Consider the following 22,141-nt stretch of genomic DNA (forward strand, 5'->3'; position numbering starts at 1 on the left):
AATGGGCCTTGAGTCCATAGGTGGAAGCCTCAGTCAGACAAAGCCTATCCTGATGTATTACTCCCTGAAGAGTTCATCTAATTCTTAACATCAACAGCTGTTCCACCACAGTCTGGACATTAGTTATACCCATCTAGTTGGCTTGTTCTAGTTTTCCCTACACCTAGGCGCCTGCAGCTAAAGGGAAATCTTGGCTTTGAAGTCAGAACCTAGCATTGCCAGACTTTGCAAAGTTTCACACATGATCTGCATTTTTCATCCCAAATGCATCTTGCCAGTAAAGGGTGGATTATCCTATGACTTGAAATGGCAGAGATTTAATGGTATGTCCTGATGAGTAGGAGATGGCTCATTGTCGGAGGATGGTTCACAGGAGAGACCTGACAAAGGCAACCTTGCTGGGGAGATGGTTGGTGCCTGCACGGGACAGTGTTTGTAGTGCTTGGTGATTGAACCTCGGGATGTGCTCGTAGTACTAGTGGGGACTGTGATTGAAAGTGGTTCCAAGCATTCAGTTCAACTTCAGTTGTTCCGTTGTCAACTGCAGCCCTTTGTAGCAATGGCAATGGTTTCCTGATGCTGCAATGAACTACTTTGGGGCGACGATTGGCTCGTTTGCATAAAGCCGTTTTTGTTTAGTGTTACAGCTTTATGTTTGTAGCAAACTAGACGGATGGCCGATAAATATTTGCTCTTTTGTCCTAGAAGACGTTATTCACCAAGTCACAAAATAGATTAACAATGATGTGGAACTGGACGAGTGCGAATTAGGAGATCAACACTCACAAGTGCGATTAGACAGGCTCGCACCATCTCTGACGCCTCTCGTTTAATTGATACTCCAGCGCCTACTTTCACCGTGAATAACAAGTCCACAAGAGGATCGTATGTGGCAGTGGAATTACAGCTCGGCCGGATTCACCTAGAAACGGCGGCCTGGGTGATAAAGTGTGACTTTGAACGTGTCACTTGTGGCACATATCTGTCGCATGAGCCTTACAAAGGTGTAAGTAAAAAGTTATTTGGGGGCGGCAAAGCTGCGTACAGCACTATGGGAACATTATCGGTATCTGGATAACTGTTCTGCACAGGGAATATATGTGCGTCATTTAGAAGGCATTGTCTTCGTAAGATGCGTTGATTGTGAAACTTGAACGAGAATTAAATGTTATCTGAAGTGTACGCCTAGCAACACAATGTCTAGCGTCTCAAGAACTTTTAAATGTTGTAATATGCCCACGTTGCACTCGCAGATAAGGAAGTGTAGTCCCCCTCCGCCCCGCCATAAAACCCCCCATATACAAACATTTGCATGCGCTATTTCTAAACTTCGACGTGGCGTTGCATGTAATTACGTGTGGAGTGGGCACGAGTGTAAGTGTATTTCATATCCGAAGCGTGGCAATTTCAGAAATAGCGCCTGACCGCCGAAGACCCTTTATCCCACAGCGAAGAACGCAGTCTCTAAGCACTAATATCATTCATGGCCCCGAAAGTGCATTAATTACACGTGCAATTAAGAGAGAGATCTTTGAATCTCGTCCTTAAGCAAGAAAACAACGCCTGACAGTTCAGCAGCATGTTTCAAAAGTTTCAGCACTTGTAATTATTACTTAGGACACTGAGCGCCGCTGCTCACCAAGTAGAGAATTACAGTATATCTTGAGTAGACCACGTGGTACAGCAGCCGAGAATGCTCAGAAACAGATTGAAGCCTGCAGGGTTTTCCTTTAATAACCCTAGTGCGAAGAAGGCGCACCAACCATTTCCCCGTCAAACGGGTTATTCTTTTCACAAACGAAGACGATCCATATATCAGAACCACTGGTGATACAGAGGACTTCGCAGCTCGCCATGGATCAGACACCGAGGCACTGTGACTCCGGAGCTGAGTCATCGAGGCGCTGTTACTCCGGGGCTCAGTCATCGAGGCGCTGTTACTCCGGGGCTCTGGCTTCGAGGCGCTGTTCCTCCGGGGCTCCTCTGCTGCTTCTTGTTGCTCTGCTGACAGTCTGTGGAGCCGCTTCCGGGCAGCTGCGTTATTCCATTCCCGAGGAAATGAGGAAAGGCGCTTTTGTTGGGAATGTGGCTCGGGATCTGGGGATGGATACAAAGGAGTTATCAGAAGGAGGAGCCCGGATTGAGTACAGAGGTAGGAAGCAGTATTTTGCTCTAAACTCCGTTAAAGCGCATTTAATCGTCAACGAAAGGATTGACAGAGAGGAGTTGTGTGGACGTGCTGTCTCTTGTTTGTTGCAAATACAGATTATTTTAGAGAGGGTTTTGAATGTGTATTCAGTAGAAATAGAAATCCAAGATATTAATGACAACTCGCCCACGTTTATTGATGATCAAATAACACTACAGGTTAATGAAAACACAGTGCCTGGCGCACGATTTGAGCTTCCAGGCGCTCGAGATGCAGATGTTGGAAATAACTCTCTCCAGTACTATCAGCTGAGCACTAATAAGCATTTCACCCTGGATGTAAAAATAATAGCAGATGGCACAAAGCATGCAGCGCTGGTCCTGGATAATTCACTGGACCGGGAAGAACAAGATGTTCACCAACTGGTCCTCACAGCCATTGATGGAGGAAAACCTGCAAGGTCAGGCACAGCGCAAATCAAGGTCACAGTTCTTGATTACAATGACAACGCCCCCGTATTTGACAGGTCTGTTTATAAAGTCAGTGTGTTGGAAAACATGCCAAAGGGAACTACAGTGACGACTGTAAGAGCTGTTGACATTGATCAGGAACTAAACTCAGAAGTAACTTATTCATTCAATAACGGTATGGACACGGATTTACAAACATTCACATTGAATTCTAAAACGGGAGAAATAGTTTTGAGGGAAAACCTGGATTTTGAAGTCAAACAGTTTTACGAATTAGATGTTCGTGGCAGTGATGGAAGTTTTTCTTCAAAATGTAAACTGTTGATAGAAGTTATCAATGTAAATGACAATGCTCCAGAGATCATACTGTCCTCTCTGCTCGATCAAGTTGCAGAGAATAGCCCTGTGGGCACAGTCATCGCACTTCTGCGGGTATTTGACCAAGATGCAGGAGAACATGGAAAAGTTACTTGTTCCCTCCCTCCTCATCTCCCTTTTCATTTAAAGAAGTCGATTGGAACGTATTACAGTTTGGTGACTAGTGGTCTTTTGGACAGGGAAGAAGTCCAACAATATAACATAACAATCAAAGCCACAGACAGCGGAACTCCCCCATTGTTTAAAGTGGAAATACTACATTTACAGATCACAGATGAGAATGACAACCCCCCAGTATTTGACCGCGCCTCATACAGCGCCTACATAATGGAAAATACACCTTCAGGAACTTCCATTTTTGTAGCAAGAGCAAAAGATCTTGATATCGGTCAGAATGCAAGAATCACTTATTTCATCACTGAAGGGCACATTAATGATGTTCCACTTTCTTCGTACATATCCATTAATTCCGACTCTGGTGTTATCTATGCACTTCGTTCTTTTGACTTTGAAGAGTTCAGAGAGTTCCAGATTGAAGTGAAAGCTCAAGATGGCGGATCTCCAACTCTGATGAGTAATGTCACTGTGACATTCTTCATACAGGATCAGAATGACAATACTCCAGAAATATTATACCCATCACCCGCTACAGATGGCTCCTCTGGGGTGGAGATGGCTCCTCGTTCCTCTGAACCTGGTTATCTGATCACTAAAGTAGTGGCTGTCGATGCTGACTCTGGGCAAAATGCCTGGCTCTCCTACCATCTACTGAAGTCCACAGACCAGGGGTTGTATACTATAGGTGTTCACACTGGAGAAATCAGGACAGCCCGTCCAATTATGGAAAAAGATGCTATAAAACATTTTCTGGTGGTGTCAGTGAAGGACAACGGACAAACCCCTCTCTCATCAACCGTTACAGTCACCATAGTGTTGGCAGACATTATGCCGGAAATGCTTCATGATATAATTTACCCTTCAGGTCCCACAGACATGGAGTCAAACCTCACCCTGTATCTGGTGATTGCGGTTGCTGTTGTTTCCTTTTTGTTCCTTTTCCTCATCATTCTTCTTTTGGTGATCAGGCTTCACCGCTGGAGGGAATCTCAGCTCGGAGACCCATCCGGTGCGAACTTCAACACACTACCTGCCTCCCATTTTGTTGGTATTGATGGAGTCAGAGCTTTTCTGCAGACTTATTCCCACGATGTATGTTTAACAACAGACTCAGTTAACAGCCAGTTTAAGATTCCTATTTCAAGCTATTCAAATACTCTTTCAGGAAATCAGAACGTTGACAATAAAGGATCCGTACCTATTGATGATTTTTTATGCATTGGGAAAGAGGACCAGCCCTTTGTTCAGGTAGGAATGTTACTTTTGGAACTTTTTAAAGAAAATCAACAGTACATCAAGTTTTGCCTGATAAAAGTTCCCTCATGTGAACAGCAGGTAGTATCATCTATTCTTTTAGATTATTCTACGCCATGTACCAATTTATGTGGGCTGAAATGTTACAGTTTGAGTTCAAATGAGTTTCATTAATGTATTATTGTTTAGAAGACTCAATATAAACAGTTGAAGCCATTCTCCTAAGCCAAATTAGATGTGTAACATAAATTGACATTCAAAATAACCCCATTTTGCTAAACAATATGTAACAAGGCACCATATAAATTATCTTAAGACACGTTAATGAAAAACAAGACAGTGTGTTAATAACTTTCCCAGTTCCTAACTTCCACGGTCCTGATTGTTTTTACACGAGAAGAGGAATATCAAACAACACAACATTTCACTCATTCATTCAAATAACATCATATCCAAACTGCAGAGCCACACTGTTGCTTTCACGCACAGCACACACCAGTTAAATCTGACCCAAGGCAAGGGTTTCCTTTAGATTCTCAGTGTGCCCATTGTCAGAGACTTATGGCATCTGTGGGTGTGAGATGAGACAAATTCAATCATCTGAATTAAATATCAATGATTTTTTATAAACTAAAAGTATGTTGACTGTCAGTAGTGACAGCTGAACCTTGCATTAATTGAATATTGACTGTTAAGGTGATTTTCAGCATTTTTTTTCAGGCTGCATGCTGAATTGGCTATGAAAAGAATGTTTATAAATACAAGTAATTTCATTCAAATCATGTACCTATGTAGATTAATCTTCCAGAACGTTTCATGCATTTATAATTGCTGAAAACTGATTTGAGATCATGCCTCTAGTTTTTTTTGTTTGATCTGCTTATTGTCATTTTAACAGTAACACATAATAAGACAGTATTTTCCTTCAGGTGCTTAGCACATGTATACAGGGCATCTTTACACAAGTTTAGCAGGAAGGCACATTGTATCAACTGACTTCATACAGTGATCTTATACTTGTACATATACTTATAGAATCCACAATGTATTCTATATCTCCCAGTTTGTTTACAGGTACCTTGACAATCACCCACATCATTTCTAAAGATCATTGTATTGTGGAGCGGATTATTAATAACCCACAGGGTCAGGGTCACCACTTCGTCCACTGGTTCTTAAAAAGTAAGGAGGAATCGACACTGGAGCAAAATACAAATCATAGGTCTTTTGTTAGCATTCATGAATGGGGGCCTCATCCGACAAGCACCATAGAGCTACTCAAGGAGAGAGCACACTGAATGATGGTTACATGTTTTTTTTTTAGCAAAGATCACAAGCAAGGGATTCCAAGAGGTAAATAGAGCTTTGGGAAGAAAACACACATGAAACAATCAGTAAGAATCAACAGCCTTGGTGTCTTGTGTAACTGTCACATCCTGAAGCTGCACAGCAAGATAGGATATCTGTGTAAACTTTATCTAAGGCTTTACCATTGTTTAAAAACCCAGAGCAGATGCCAGCTGTTCTTTTGCGCTGAGTCTGCATGTATACACAGCCTACAATGCCCCAATCTAGATTCTTTACCAATGTGTATGCAGGTGCGGTGTCAAGGAGAGAGCCAGGCTGAAAGCAGGGCAGGGGTGACAAATGGATGAGGCACATCTTAATCAAAAAACGAGAGAATCAGATTGTACATTTCAACAGTATATACTAAATTAATAAACTAAACATCTACAGGCAAAAACAGAGCTCAAGATATCACCCCTTAACAGAAATTGTGCATAGTGTCATGTGTCTATTTCTCTCCAAGTAAAACAGAATCCCATATATGTGCTGCCACATACATCTCTACATCCCTCCCATCACAAAAGCTAGTTCCAATCCCCTGAGTTTAGGCAATGCCTTTATTAATCACAAATGCCACACACTTTACTCATTATGGGTTCAACTTATCGTATGGCAAAATGTCTTCAAGCGAGGCCAATTTAGAATGTGCCTTTTTTAGGTTTATTAGCATTGTTCAGCATAGCATCAGCATAGCTGCGTAAAATCGCAATTCGATTAAATGATGATAAATACCTAGTGCCACAATCTATCGCTGTTCCATGAGGTGGTTGAATGACGACCTTCTTCTTACTCCTGCAGCTATAACATTCCCTTGTCAAAGTCCGCAGTGCGTTATTTGCTAATGAATTAATTGTCTGCTTTAATATTCACAGTTGCTTGCATACACTGAGCACTATCATTCGATTTCTGGCAGCAGGTTCAATTTACATGTCATGTAATGAAAACAGTATGTGAAAAAAGAGACGTCTGTATTTTGAGTACGTTAGGCTGCAGGAATTCTGGGAAGTATCTGAAAATTGAACCTTTTTCTTTCTTGGATGTGAACATGGTTGTCAGGTTTATGAGTGGCTTCCGAGAGCAGTTTGCAGTGTATCTGAAGTTCTCTTGCTGAACCACTATGCGTCTCTGTTGCTAATACAGTTAAAGGACTATAGCTTGCGCTTCCCTGTTGGTTCTAAGAGACGAAGCTATTGCCACAATGTATTTTCAATAACACCAAACCAACTCTTTTCATGGTATTACCACTAGAGGTGGACACGCCAACAAAGTACTAGAGATAGAAAAGCCAATGGTCTGGCTTGGCTTTGAGGTTCCGTGAACGAACCAAATCATAAAAATATTTGGCATACAAATTGCATAACAAACCAAATTTTAAAATGTAATAAACTATTCCTCTTTATTGTGTACAGTTATCAAACCATTACAATTTTTCAAAAGCAAAATTGCAAAACATTCAAAATAAGAGGAACTCTTGGCATAAAGGAAGAGTACCGTACAGTAAGGACGATTATTCCGATGCTGTATCACTTTTACATAGAGGAGCAAAGTACTAGTAAAGAGGAGAACCTAATGAATGCGGTAGAAATATCAATACATTAAATGGAAAGTGCAATAAAGTCAAATTTTCCTAGCACAGAGGCCATAAAAAGTTTTTGGAAAAACACACATTATGATCTACTAAGAATAGAGGTCTCGCAAATGCTAGTCCGCAAACAGACTGCAGAGACTACCGATCTACAGCATTTCCTGTTACTTAATCAACTGACCATTGTTCTGCCTTGAAAAAGCCCTCAGCCAGAAGGCCTATCGGGCAAAATACTTGTCGGCTGTTCTTTACGCAATTGTACTATAAATAAACAATTAAAACAGCACATGGCTGTTCTCTATGCAATTGTACTATGAACAAACAATTAAAACAGCACACCTAGCTGATAAAGCTTAAAAGATCTTTGAATCTTGGAAATTATTGCTCTTCATCACAAGAGATCAACGAGCATCGACCTCTTCGTGAGTCTTCGTAAACAATGACTCACATTTATTGGCTTTTGGGTGAAGCCATTTGTGAGATGCATGCTGAAAAAAACATTGGGTCCTCACTTTCATAGCGTGAATCCCTGATTCATCCACCCAGTACCAAACAAACATAAAATATAGCAGCAGTTTGGTCCCTAACACATTCGTCATCAGAATGACATCACACTAAAATCATTTTGCATATCACTTCAGCTTAAAAGATCAAAGTGCTAGTGCAAGGAAGGATCTAATGAAGGCAGTAAAGTCATCAATGCATTAAGTAAAAAAGTGCTGTCAGTCAAGTTATACTTGTGCCAAGGCAACCCAAAGCGTTTTGAAGAGACACACCTCACTGATATACTAGTGAGTGATGTCCCACAGGTGCTAGTACAGAAGATGTAGCAGAAAATTATATACAAAAACAGTCATTCTCAAGGTTACATCACACTAAGGTGTTAGAAACATGCAAAGACTGGAATGTGGCAAGTTCAGCTACTCCATTATATGGAGATAGTAATGGTGGCTGGCACGGGGAGCGGAGTTTCGGAAGATGCGTCAGTACTAGTATAATTGGCTGAGTCCAGTTTGCTTCCTGCAGTTTGAAGAAATTTGACAGTTTTAATGTTTATTGATGAATTTGCTGGGTTCAGGCTGGCGATGACTAACTGCTGGCATGTGCACATCCCTAGCCGAATGAAGTCAGCTTAGAGAAGAGTTCTCATTTGCTGCATAAGTTGAGGACAAGTGCATAGGATGTAGCTTAGAGTTTCTTTGTCTTGTCTGCATAGGCGGCAACTAGTATCGTAAGTAGCTAGGCGGTGCCAGGGCGGAAAATGAGCATGAACTTTCCACTTGCCCATTCTTAATGCCATAAAAATATGATAAAGTATTTTAAAAGTTTTTGAAAAAATGTATTTGTCTAACCCGTGGGAGTGTTTCACCTTGATGCATCAGGTTATATCACTGTTTTAAGAGGCATTAATTAAAATACAAACTTAGAAACATTTTCCCCATCCCTCCCCCATGACAATGACTTTAGTGAACTAAGAGGCAAGTCAGGTGTCATGTGCACCCTAGATTATTATTATATGTGGAGCTGCATAATAGTTAGGGATTGAAGCCAAATTCAATCCTGCCGGCAGAGTTTTGCTGGAGTTCTGGCAAAATTCTGCAATTTCCGCAAAGAAGAGTTTTTTCTTGCATGCGGCTCAGCTCGTCAAGGGTAAATCAGCGAGTGAGTTTTGGCATTTCCTATCGTGATTTTCGGTTGCTATTAGGGTACCTGGCGAGATTTTCCCAATGCGGATGGTCGGCGGTGGTTGCTATCGTACTTGGTACAAAAGCTGCCATTCAAGTAGAAACTCTACTCGAGCAGAAAAAAAATCAAATCGAGAAGCAGCTCCCTCTGGCATGGCGTGTGGTGCCATTCGCACAATTCTTTTTGCATGGCCCAAGCTCCCAGCTCTAAAAATCAGAACGAGCAGCACAAAATGACTAATTTTGCTCGTTCGCAGAACTCTGCAGAATCTCAGTGTTTTCATGTAACACCACTGAATTCTGTAGAGTGAAAGTCAGAGTTCCACCCAATCCTAATTGTAGTCAATTTAATCAATAAGAGAGGTTACTGTACAATGCATCTTGAATTCATATATTTAAACATGCTCACCTATTTGATAATGAAAAAAAAAAAAGTAGGACCATTGAAATAATAAATTCACCGAGGGTCACACTATTTGGTTAAGCGAGAAAGGTGAATTAACCTACTAGAAGGATATCTATTTCCCCTTCCTCTTTTACATCAAAGGTTAATGTTTCGTCTTTAATTCTTGGTGTATAATATTACAACCTGTGTGGGAAGCCTAACCCCAAGTGAAAGTTCGGCTCATTTTTGGCTCAAGGATCCAGGATCTAGGAGAACCTCAAGCTGAGCCAGAGTCCAGCATTTGGCCTCAGCTTTGCTAGAACCTTCTGTGGCAGCCGACTTTTCAGTACCATTGTGTGCATCTCTATTATAGCTTGGTATGGGATTGTGATTTCAGTTTAGAAGTAGCAGGGGACTTTTAAAACATAAATGCAAACGTGACTACAGTAGATTATGGCAGGAATGGAAATCTGCTACAGAAACAAGCCTGTTAGTTATACTCAATGTTGAATGTTTTGTTACATTATTCAGTTTGAAGCAGTTTCACAACAAGTACATGTTACAGTTTAATTTACTATAAGAGCTTTGGTAAGACAACTGAAAACATCTGGTCAAGGGCAGTATGTTGTTAAGTTACATACAATAGAGTTATGATTTCATACAAAGATTCAATCCTCCCTTTTATTGTTTCTCGAGTTGTGTTTTCTATTGTTTCCTATTCACTAGTTAGCTTACCCCATTTTCTTTATGCTATGAAGCCTCTTGACTGTATGAGTGATTCTCAATAGATAGATAGGTAGATGGATGGACAGATAGATAGATAGAAATATAGATAGATCATAAAAAAATAGTGACAATATTTTTGAAAATTGAATGTTAGTGAAGCCAAAATACACTTATCTATATTGGCACTGTCCATATGATCTGTCATTTTCTGAGGAAAACACACCCTCCTCCTACTCATCATTAGCATTGTCTCAGTGCACTCTGATACTAGGCAATATTCCTTTATGTCGCTTTGACATCAAGGAGCAATTTTAAGCAATCCTCATTTCCCTTTAATAAAGCAAATGAATGTGGCAATCTATTGACATAGCTGTGCTGTCACAGGAAGGTCTGATACAAAAAGATGGAGGACTCTTTGTAGAAATACCCCTGAGAATCTCGGTCAGTTAGGCTAAAAATCCTTCAAGACTTTATTATACATGGCAACAAAAGCTGAGTAGTGTGTTTCACCAACTGTATGTGGGTGGTAGTGGAGGTAGAAATACAAACCGGTTAAACTCCACAAATGTAACCAGGTCTTGAGTTAAGAGCTGAAGGCCTGCAGACCAAGATAGCCACTAAGCACAAACAAGAGACTATCAGTATTAAAGATTCACACACTCTCCTCTGCCTAGCCCCTTGGATGAGCAGTCTCTCATCAACATGTGCATGTACACATGCTCACACAGACACACTGTGCGGCAGTCAACTCGGTTAAGTTTGCTGGGTCACCAGTAGTTTAAATAATTGCAAACCCAAGTTCGTAAAAGAATTAGAGTTTGAGTTCACACACTGAAGGAGCCATACAGATGGGAGGGCCAAAAGACAAGCTCTAGGTCATGGAATATATGCATGTTTATTTTCTACCTTCACTTTCTTGAATTGATCCCCATTCAAGGTAATAGGCGGCATGCACCCTGAGCACTGCTGGAAAATCAGATACCTTTTATTTCAGATAGAATACCTTGAGTGATGTGTCTAACTGACTGTCGTATAAGGAGGAAACCTTTGAACTCATTCAAATTGTGGCTCTCTGATCTTAAATATCCCATCTTTACTCCAAGTAGAATGGTTTAATATGAGCGCAGCATTCACATATTGTTTGCAATAAATAAAATAAACAGTATCTATCTACAAAGGTAGATGTTCTTCAAGCAGTTTGAATACAAGGGTATATTTATCTGCCACATATTATCACACTAACTCCCAATTACATCTACTTGATCACACTCAGCACATTCATTTCCTTACCTACTCACTGAGATGATCACTTCGATACACAGATCCCAATCTAATTTGCTCTCTCTAACCAGCCCACCCCTATATTTCCTCATTAATTCATTGCATCCAACCGATCCAACCTACTACTTAAGATTTGTGGTATAATTTGCTATCAGTGTGATACAAACATAACCATATCCAAGTCACTCTACACAAATACCCAATCAATACACTGTATTCAGACAATATCACTCTTGAAGTGATGACTGCAGAGATAGAAAATGGTATTTTCCTCTTAGCTCAAACAAAGGGCATGCAATCAAATAATTGACGGAGAAGCTGTTAATGGATGGCTTCTTCAGTCTCTGTTGCATGTCTAGATTATATTAGAGGTTCATTAAAGCGTATATGATAGAAAGGAAAAATGCATTGACAGTTGACTTTCGTTTTTTTCAGTCTAAGTAGAAAAGTCATTCAAATTTAGGAAACTATGTCTGAAACGTGTTGATGGGCTGAGAGAGTGTCTTTTTAGGTGTCGCTCTCGAGACCTATTGTCGCCGAGTTGTCTCTCAAGGGAGACAGAGCGGTGCACGAGCCTACCAGGGTCTGTGGATGCGCTTACGCAGGCCGGCCGAAGGCACGCACACACACACGCGCAGACACACACACAGGCAGACACACACACACACGCAGACACACACGTGTAGACACACACACACACACTCATACACGTGCACACACACACACACACGTGCCAAGCCCCCCAAGCCCCACTTACCGCATCAGCGGCCTCAGCCGCCACTCCTGACTTCTGCTCCCACCGGTCCTCTGGGCCATCCACTCCAAAGACGGAAGTCCCGCCCCACGACTGCCGTGAGCGTGCACATCCTGAAACCGGAAGTTTGGGAGCGTGCATGCTCACGGCTTGTTATCACTTTGCGTTCTGACACCTTCGGACCTGAGCACGAACCTTGAAGCCATTTAATGGTCCCGCGGTACTAAGCACCCACTACTCTCAAAATCCCCACGGTGCGACAGGAAGCTGCTGGAGACACCCGCTCTGTTATTATTTTGGCTCGAGAGTGGTGTGTCCCGGGGGTGGGCTTCCCGCCTGGGCTTACCTCCTGCAGCCTCATTTACGTGGGAATTAAAAGGTGGGTTAATCATTCCTTGGCTCCGTCTGACCTTTAAAATCACTGTGGGTCCCGCCGCAGCCCCGCTCCGAAGGCTGCCTTCCTTCTCTCTCCCTCTCCCTCTCTTTTCACCTTCCCCATTCTGGCTTAATATTTGCAGCCCGAGCTGTCTACACGCCTGAAGAGAGCAAACATTTACTGCCTCCCCCTCCCTCCGCTGGGAGGGCGATCCGACCCTGCCCGGCCCATGCCTCCAGTTCACATCACACTTCGACTTGACTTCGCTTTTGAACACAACAAAGTGCTGCTCGAGTGTCTGCAGCCCACTCTGTTTATTTAACCCAAAACAATGGAGTCGGATTCGGATTCACCTTTCAACTACTCGTGGCCTTCGCTGCCCAAGATGCGGATTCGCCGCAGGGCCTTGATCAAAGGAAAGGCACCGTTATTGCTGCTGTCGTCACTGCGGTTTTAGAGATTTAGATTATCAGCGTCGCCTGCTTTCTCCCCCGCGGCCCGGTGCGCGCTTTCGCTTGGCTGAGTTCAGTGATAGTTTCTCAAACACTGTCCTGGCCGGAGCGGGGGGTGTGAGGACTGCGGCGCTCTGTGCGGGGGCAGGCGGGCGGACCCGTATGCAGCGCCTCGTCACAGGAGCGGGGCGCTGCGCCTTGTGGTGACTGCAGGTACCTGTACCTGCAACCAAAAGGCACTTTCCGGCGCGTCTTCATGCTGGCAAGATGATGTTCATAAAAATAGAATGCCATAAGCGAACGGGCTCATAGAATGTCTGGTTTAATTGAGCTTGATTTATATAGAAAATGTGTATAGGCATCTAGGTAATACACACACATTCACAGATACACACCCATGTACAGATTAACACACACGCACACATATGTACAGATACAGACACACACGCACACATATGTACAGATACACACACACATATGTACAGATACACACACACACACATGTACATATACACACACATACATGAATACAAATGTACAGATACACACTTACTCACACACACACACAAATGTACAGATACACACTTACACACACGCACACATATGGACAGATACACCCATACACACATATAAACAGATACACACATACACACACGCATGCATATTCATTTTATTTGAATGTAGTACAGCGCGATATTGGCGGTCCAGAGCTTGATGGGCCGATCTGATGGATAAAAAAGTGAGATTTTGCGACGGTGCTGTCTCGCGACCAAGGCACATCAGTTACAAACAATGCCCCGATATATAGTGGAGTTTCACAATTTGATCAAATGTGATGAAATGACGCTACGCCCATAGTACTCCAGTTCAGAGCACGTGTTGAACGTGTGGAAGAGGAGGCGCTCTCGGGTGAAGGGCACCGAAGGTCACCGGAGTCTTTGAGGGTCCAGTGAGGCCGACGGCTGAACTGAGGAGCGGGGTTTCCGCAGAATAACATGAAGTCATCGCCGCGGCCTAAATCAAGGGAAAGGCAGATTTGAGGGCTGTGCTTTGAGAGTGGAGCCATTTTCTCTCAACCCATTAGGTGTTGGTAGCTGGGCACATGATGGGCAGGCCGCGCTCATGTTATAGTCAGTCAGTAAAACAAGCAACAAGGAGTAGAAGGTGTACTTCCAGAATATTGACATTTATTTACTGTCCTGCCAAAATATTGTGTCAGAATATGGTAAGGGGATGTGTAGAAAGGCAAGTATTGATTTATTATTCTTAAATCTACACGTGTGTATCTTTAAATTGCATATGCCATCAAAGTACATACTTGTGGACTTAAGGAGAGTAAATTTATTCTCATCTTGATAAATTTTCAGTTTTTAGGTCTCACTCTCGAGACCTATTGTCATGGAGTTGCCTCTCAAGGGAGACAGACCGGGGCACGTGCGTCGATTTCACATCGTGGGCGCGCACGCCCAGTCCCCCGGAGCCGTGCACATCTCCAGATTGCCAGGAAGTCAGCCGTGCCGCTCTCAGTCGTGCGCACACACACACACACACACACACACACACACACACACACGCAGGCACACACACGCACAATCGCGCGCACACATAGACACACTCACACACACACACGCACACACATGCATGCACACACACACCCACCCCCCCACAACTAAGCCCCACCCGCATGCTCCACTCACCGGGCTACAGGCTCCGTCACGCGGGGCTTCCCTCTCTTGGATCGGCGGCCTCTGCTCCTCCTACGTGTAGTCTCTTAGCATCAGTCACAGGAGGGCGGCGCTTGAGGCTGGAACTGGGCAGGTGCGTTGACGTATGGTCACGTGAGTCTTCAGTTCCGATGTCCGTGGTGCTTGTCCATGGGGGGCCTGGAAATATCCCCTGTGCGATTTCCTTTGGCGAAGGCAGCACTAACAGAACCGGAGAGCACAAACAGTGGCTTCCGACTGCATTGTCCACGACCTCGCGCTCATTGGACAAGGGCCTTTGTTCGATAAGCGTGTATTGCTAAATAGGGCAGATGCTTTGCTTTACAACTTTTGTATACAGGGAGATAGGTCCTGGGACGTAAGGACAGCTGGACCATATATAAATTCTTGAAGAAAAATAGTGCTGCCCATACATGAAATTTATAACGCCTCCTTATTTAGAGTAACAAATCAACTTTAATTGAAGATTTGTTTGGTATTGTTTATTTATACCTTTTTAAATCATTTGTTTTTTAGTTAGAAAATAGTTCATACGAAAAGACATACCATATACATACACTTATTCAAAAAAAGAACATACTTCAAATGACTGTACTTAATCACAACAACATTACATAAGACATAAATCTGAACATTTCATGTGTACATTTGCACAATATCTGCATTTTCGATACAGTTCAATTCCGATCAAAGAATAAAGAAAAAATCAGGTGGAGAAGAGATAAATCAATAGCATGCACAGTGTAAATCAGACTGAAAGGCTTAATCGATATTTCAGTCATTAAGGGAGCAATTTGTTCCCAGATGTTTAAACAGTGCTTGTCTCCATTTGGCCGACGCGTTTCGAACTCGCTATGTTAATTCGCGTGTTCTCATCAGGGCTTTATGAATTTTCCTACATGGTTTTGTGCAAAAAAATAAATAAAAAAGGAAATTTACATCAAATCCTCTTAAATAGGGAATAGCCTCATTTGATCGCTCAAATATGTACGTTAAATGTAAGGGAATTAACTTACAAAAATCGTCGCAGTTTGTTGGGGTTCAATTATTTTGTAACGTCCCTGCCGTGGTTTCTAGAAGAGGGAAAACCTGATCAATACAATGTTCCAATGGAGAGCGGATTACCCGATGCAAAATCATGTGCACCCCTATCTCAAACCCTGTCTTCTGTATTCCCTTCTTTTAATCAAATTGCGATAGACATCCGACGTATTTATGGGGGGTATCTTTTTGGCGTTTTGTCGAGCACCCACAGATCCCAGTTGTGAGCCTAAAAGAATGAATAAGGGGAAACTGTAACTCGTCCTCGTTCCATAATGAGGCGCTTATGACAGTCTTAACTAACACCAACGTGTACCTGTGCTCCGGGCTCAGAGGAATGTATTCTCACTCCTACAGGCGGCTTCAGGCAGAGACGGCTCGGAATCAATTAGAGCGGTCCAAGTCCTGCAGGGGAGACAAGCGCTCGGTTAGTCGCTGCTTGTCATTTATGTCATAATTCAGATTAAGCGTTACCATGTGGTAATCACTTACCCATTGTCTTCTGTTTTGGGGCTACACTTCCAACTCGTAGCGGCATACCATCATTGCGCCATGTTGGAAGGGGGCGTGGATGTTTTATCAGATCACATGACATCGGGAATTATGGGATATGTAGTCTCTTTCTCGTGGAGGTTTCTACAAGGTGAAATATCACATTTTAGGGGCTTCTACAATCTAGAAATTTCAGACATGGAATTTAGCCCAGTCTGGAAACTATTAAATCGCAGTATCAGGTAGGCTTCCTTTTTGAGTAGAGCATCATCAACATCTTGGACTCTCTTATTGTGCCCTATTGTGTACAGGATAAGAGAGTCCAAGATGTTGATGATGCTCTACTCAAAAAGGAAGCCTACCCGATACCGTGATTTAATAGTTTCCAGACTGGGCTAAATTCCATGTCTGAAATTTCTAGATTGTAGAAGCCCCTAAAATGTGATATTTCACCTTGTAGAAACCTCCACGAGAAAGTCATGTGATCTGATAAAACATCCACGCCCCCTTCCAACATGGCGCAATGATGGTATGCCGCTACGAGTTGGAAGTGTAGCCCCAAAACCGAAGACAACGGGTAAGGGATTACCACATGGTAACGCTTAATCTGAATTATGACATAAATGACAAGCAGCGACTAACCGAGCGCTTGTCTCCCCTGCAGGAAATGGACCGCTCTAATTGATTCCGAGCCGTCTCTGCCTGAAGCCGCCTGTAGGAGTGAGAATACATTCCTCTGAGCCCGGAGCACAGGTACACGTTGGTGTTAGTTAAGACTGTCATAAGCGCCTCATTATAGAACGAGGACGAGTTACAGTTTCCCCATATTCATTCTTTTAGGCTCACAACTGGGATACGTGGGTGCTCGACAAAACGCCAAAAAGATACCCCCCATAAATACGTCGGATGTCTATCGCAATTTGGTTAAAAGAAGGGAATACAGAAGACAAGGTTTGAGATAGGGGTGCACATGATTTTGGCATCGGGTAATCCGCTCTCCATTGGAACATTGTATTGATCAGGTTTTCCCTCTTCTAGAAACCACGGCAGGGACGTTACAAAATAATTGAACCCCAACAAACTGCGACGATTTTTGTAAGGTAATTCCCTTACATTTAACGTACATATTTGAGCGATCAAATGAGGCTATTCCCTATTTAAGAGGATTTGATGTAAATGTCCTTTTTTATTTATTTTTTTGCACAAAACCATGCAGGAAAAGTCATAAAGCCCTGATGAGAACATGCAAATTAACATAGCGAGTTCGAAACGCGTCGGCCAAATGGAGACAAGCACTGTTTAAACATCTGGGAACAAATTGCTCCCTTAATGACTGAAATATCGATTAAGCCTTTCAGTCTGATTTACACTGTGCATGCTATTGATTTATGTCTTCTCCACCTGATTTTTTCTTTATTCTTTGATCGGAATTGAACTGTATCGAAAATGCAGATATTGTGCAAATGTACATATGAAATGTTCAGATTTATGTCTTATGTAATGTTGTTGTGATTAAGTACAGTCATTTGAAGTATGTTCTTTTTTTGAATAAGTGTATGTATATGGTATGTCTTTTCGTATGAACTATTTTCTAACTAAAAAACAAATGATTTAAAAAGGTATAAATAAACAATACCAAACAAATCTTCAATTAAAGTTGATTTGTTACTCTAAATAAGGAGGCGTTATAAATTTCATGTATGGGCAGCACTATTTTTCTTCAAAAATTGCTTTACAACTTAGCATAGAGGTTAAAGGTAGGACTGAAACCGATTAGGTAATGCTGCTTTGAAGATTTGAATATCAATGACGCACTGTTTGCAGCTGTTAAACAAAGGGCGAACCTGTTTTTGCTATTGGCAGGTTTGCACCCAGATCGGGAAAGTGCTAGTTTGTCTGGTAGTTCCAAAGCAAAACTTCTGTTTTTAAGGATGTTTGTGGAATCCAATTTCATTCTGCAGAACGCAGATTTTTTTATCTTTTTCCGTGCACAAATGCGGTCAGGTAGTAAATCCCAGGTTAAATGTGTGCATGGAGATAACACTTCAAGTCAATACGAGAGACCAAACAAGTCAGTGCAAATTTTGTCTAGATTTGTATTACCGACTAGAGAGTGCCGGTTCTGGTAGATCAGTGGACTAATGCCACAAGGCGCAGCGCCCCACTCCTGTTTTGTTTTTTAACAAAAAAAACGGCACTTCCCAGTACCTTGTGGTGGCCTTCAGTATTGAATCCCCCCCCTATCCCAGCCCAGACGGCACGCAACCTGGGTTTACAATTTGACACAGCCCTGTCTTGCAAAGCCCAGATCAATAAAGTTTCATCAGCCTGCTTTGGCAAACTCCGTATGATCAGGAAAATCTTTCCTTACCTCACTTTGGATTCCCGTAAGACCATTGTCCATGCCCTGATCACTTCGCATCTAGACTATGCCAATATTCTCTATGCCGGCGCTCCCCTTTACCTTATAGAACGTCTAAAATTGTACAAAACGCTGCGGCAAGACTGATTGGAAATATTCCGTTTCGCCACTCGGTATCTTCATACCGGAAAAAACTTCATTGGCTTCCTATTTCCCACCGCATCCAGTTTAAAGCTCTGATCCTGGCCTTCTGTGCTCTCAACGGGTCAGGTCCGGTTTATTTGCAAAAGAGACTTAAACTCTCTCAATCTGTTGGAACGTTGAGATCAAACAGCCTCCGCCTCCTGGTGGTACCTAGATTCCGCCGTTCCATGAGTGGGGGCAGAGCGTTCGGAGTAATCACAGCCAAACTCTGGAACAGCCTTCCATTGGATCTGAGGTTCACTGAGACGGAGCTTTTGTTCCGACGCAAACTTAAAACTTGGCTGTTTACCTCCTTCTAGCAGTTTCACTCTCCTAGCTTGCAATCTGTTAGCGCCAGGACACCCCCGCCATGGGGGTAGCTGTGCACTTTATAAGCTTCTTAAATAAATAAAATAATGCAGTCACTGTGTTCGACCTCATTATCACAGGTTTGAGTCCCGGCGGGTCACTCAGCTTTTCATCCATCTGAGATCGATAAAATGAGTACCATTGAGTTGGGTAACAATTTACATCTGTTATTGAGCGCAAAGAGACCTATGGGTGAACGTGCACTTTACAAATACTTATGTTATGTTATAGAGCTCCAAACTTGGTAGCCCCCGAGTCAGCTGCCACAACACTAACCAGGTTTATTCGTTGACCCATTGAGGCGTTGGGCATCTTCATTCACTTTACTTGGCTTATCCATCTTTAACTGGACAACAAAAGGAATAGACGCTGTTCAGTAAGGGGCAGAAAGCTGCATTTAACTTTATGTATGCACATTTTCACAGCTTTCCAATGTATTAATATGTAAAAAAAATGCACAATAATAAAATAGGATTTACGAAGTAATGCATAGTTTCTTCTGGGCTCTTTAGGCATTCGGAAAATAAATGCATGGTGTCTATTTGGTGGCCAGTTTAGTGATTTATCAAATTATAAACATTAAATACAAAAATATTTATTACAGATTACAAAAAGCCAAATGCAGTGCTGCAGACTTAGCTTATGTTATGTATTGTATTGTAATTGCATTTATGTATCGCCTACTACCCCTGACGAAGCGCTTTTTTGGTGGGTAGCACGCTACTCCAGAACCCATAAAGTATTAGTGGTGAAATAGTATATTAAATATGAAAGTAATTTGAGTGGTGGGTATGTTAGTCAGTTGGTGTGGTCTAGGGACGCGGACAGTTGCTACAGTTGTGTGCTTCGGGCACGGTGTGGATGTGCGATTGCGATCGCATGCCGGTTTAGGGGGGGGCTGTTTGACGTGTGTGCGCGTGGAAGTCTAACTGTGCTTGTGGCTGGGTGGTTTGTGTGCGTACATTTGCTTGGCCGGTGTGGAGTGGGTGCCAGAGGTCTGTAGTGTAGGCATCTGTGTGTGGAGGTGTGTATTTGTGAGGGGGATGTATACATATAGGTGCATGCAGGTATAACTGCGCGGGCTGATTGTGTATCTATATTCTCTCTTTGTGCGCTGGTGTGATTGGCCGGTGTTAAGAGTGGGTGCGAGAGGTCTCTAAGTGTAGGGGTCTGTGTGTGGAGGTGTGTATTTGCTTGGGGACGTATGCATGTAGGTGTGATTGTATGCAGATTATCTGTGTGTGTGTGTTGTTGGATTGTGTGGCAGGAGTTGGCAGGTGTCTGCTGTTTTGGTATTAACTTGTTTCTGTGTAACATGTCCAATTCGTCAGCATCACATTACAGCACGTCTGATGTGCGTGCATCTCGGTCTTGTATTTGTTATCTATTTGCCAGGTCTATGCACGTGCAGCTCAGTTGAACTTATGTGCACTGTAGAGGCTCGCATGTTTCATGTGATGGTGTGTCTGTGAATTGTGACTCTCCCTCGTGGAGGACAGTCCGAGTGGTGGGTCTGGGCATGCGTCTCTGTGGCGCTGTATGCAGTGACCCCTGCGTGTGAACGCGCACTTGATGTGTGTGGAGTGCGTGCGCGAGTGGGATACGGGTTGCTGTTCAGGTCTCCCCGTGTGGTTGTCTCAACCCTGCGTGTTTGTGTGTGGTACACGCCTGTACATGTGAGTGCGTACGTGTATCTGGATGTCTGACGTCGGTGGAGTTCAAGTGGCTGAGTAAACGGTTAGGAGAAAGGAAATGGAAATATTATTAGAGAAAGGCAAAGGAAGACTAGAAGGACAACAAGAATTGAAATTGCAATAGGTCTGCCTTTTATTAAGTTAAAGCCATTTGCTTTTCTATACAATACCATTAGCAAAGCAAATGGATTTAACTTAACAAAAGGCGAGAGCTGTCGCATTTTCAATGCTTTTTCTATATTGTGTTTGCTTTTTTAGGTCTCGCGCGAAGGCAAATGACCTTTTGATGTCGCTTTGGCTTTTCAGCCAAGCACGTGCACGCGTTCCATATCCTTTAATGGCAACGCGTGCACGTTCGGAGATCCACTCGCGGGAGCGCGCGGCCCATCTGGCAGCAATTATCGCTCCCGCTAGTGAATCGCGCCCGCCCCCCTCCTCTCCTCCAGGTCGTGTTTGTTGCTTGTTTTTAAATTGTATATTGCCTGCTCCTCCAGTGCTCAGAAGTAACAGAAAGGTAACTTGTGGCACTTTTTAACACTCTTACATAAATAATAAGCATGCTTGTAGGGGAAGGAGGATTATGTCAATTAATTGGACAGATGGTAACTTATAAATTGTGTTACAGGACTTAACATGTTTAGTGTGGTGATATTTGCATGCCAATGAAATGCATTGCCCTGTTTTGTCCTTTTCGGAAAGGGTGGGTTGGCCGTAAGGGTTTAACTAAACTATCATCAAAGCAGGAAAAGGCAGATGAGAATCTGTGCGGGGCGTCGGCAGTTCCCCCTTCAAATGCACCCTCAAATATGCCCCATCCCCCAGTCCCTCAGTCCCTCTCTGCTGCGTCCCTGCGTGGTGGCAGAAGAGTTAAGCAGAACTTAACACCGGCCCCTTCATGCCATAGACACCTCTGTCTCTATCCAAGCCAATGGCCGCCGTGGGGAGCAGCCCTTCGCACCCTCCCTTTCCCTGGCCCTGTGCTCATAGTCTCCTTTGCTTGCACGGAGGAAGGGGGGGCTCACCACGGCTCCCCCTCCTTGCCGTACACTCCGCGCCCGTGGGAGTCCTCCCCGCACACCCCTCGGAGGCAGTGCGCATCCATTTGGTTGGAGGAGCGGGAAGGCCCTTAATCTAGGCATGGCTAAGGGCCACAGAGGACAGCCAGGCCAGCACCCGGGCTCCGCGAGGCCTTCCCGGATCTCCCTCGCTCTGAACTTTGTTTTAGGGCCTCCGAACCCTGCGTGCACTGGGAGGAGTTCACCAAAGGCGCTACATTTGCGATTCGGCTCCTGCCTGGGCAGAGCCCCGTCCCGTTAC

At 43.3% G+C, this 22,141-nt stretch overlaps 1 protein-coding gene and 1 pseudogene across 1 annotated transcript in view; both read left to right on the forward strand.

The window, feature by feature from the left end:
* LOC144767141 (protocadherin gamma-A10-like) overlaps nucleotides 1-22,141 on the forward strand; it is a 458,767-nt gene that overhangs the window by 362,312 nt on the left and 74,314 nt on the right. The window lies entirely within an intron of this gene.
* Nucleotides 1,855-21,103, forward strand: LOC144767175 (protocadherin gamma-A11 pseudogene; annotated as a pseudogene).

The sequence above is a fragment of the Lissotriton helveticus genome, chromosome 7 (genome assembly GCF_964261635.1).
Source record: "Lissotriton helveticus chromosome 7, aLisHel1.1, whole genome shotgun sequence".
NCBI lineage: Eukaryota > Metazoa > Chordata > Amphibia > Caudata > Salamandridae > Lissotriton > Lissotriton helveticus.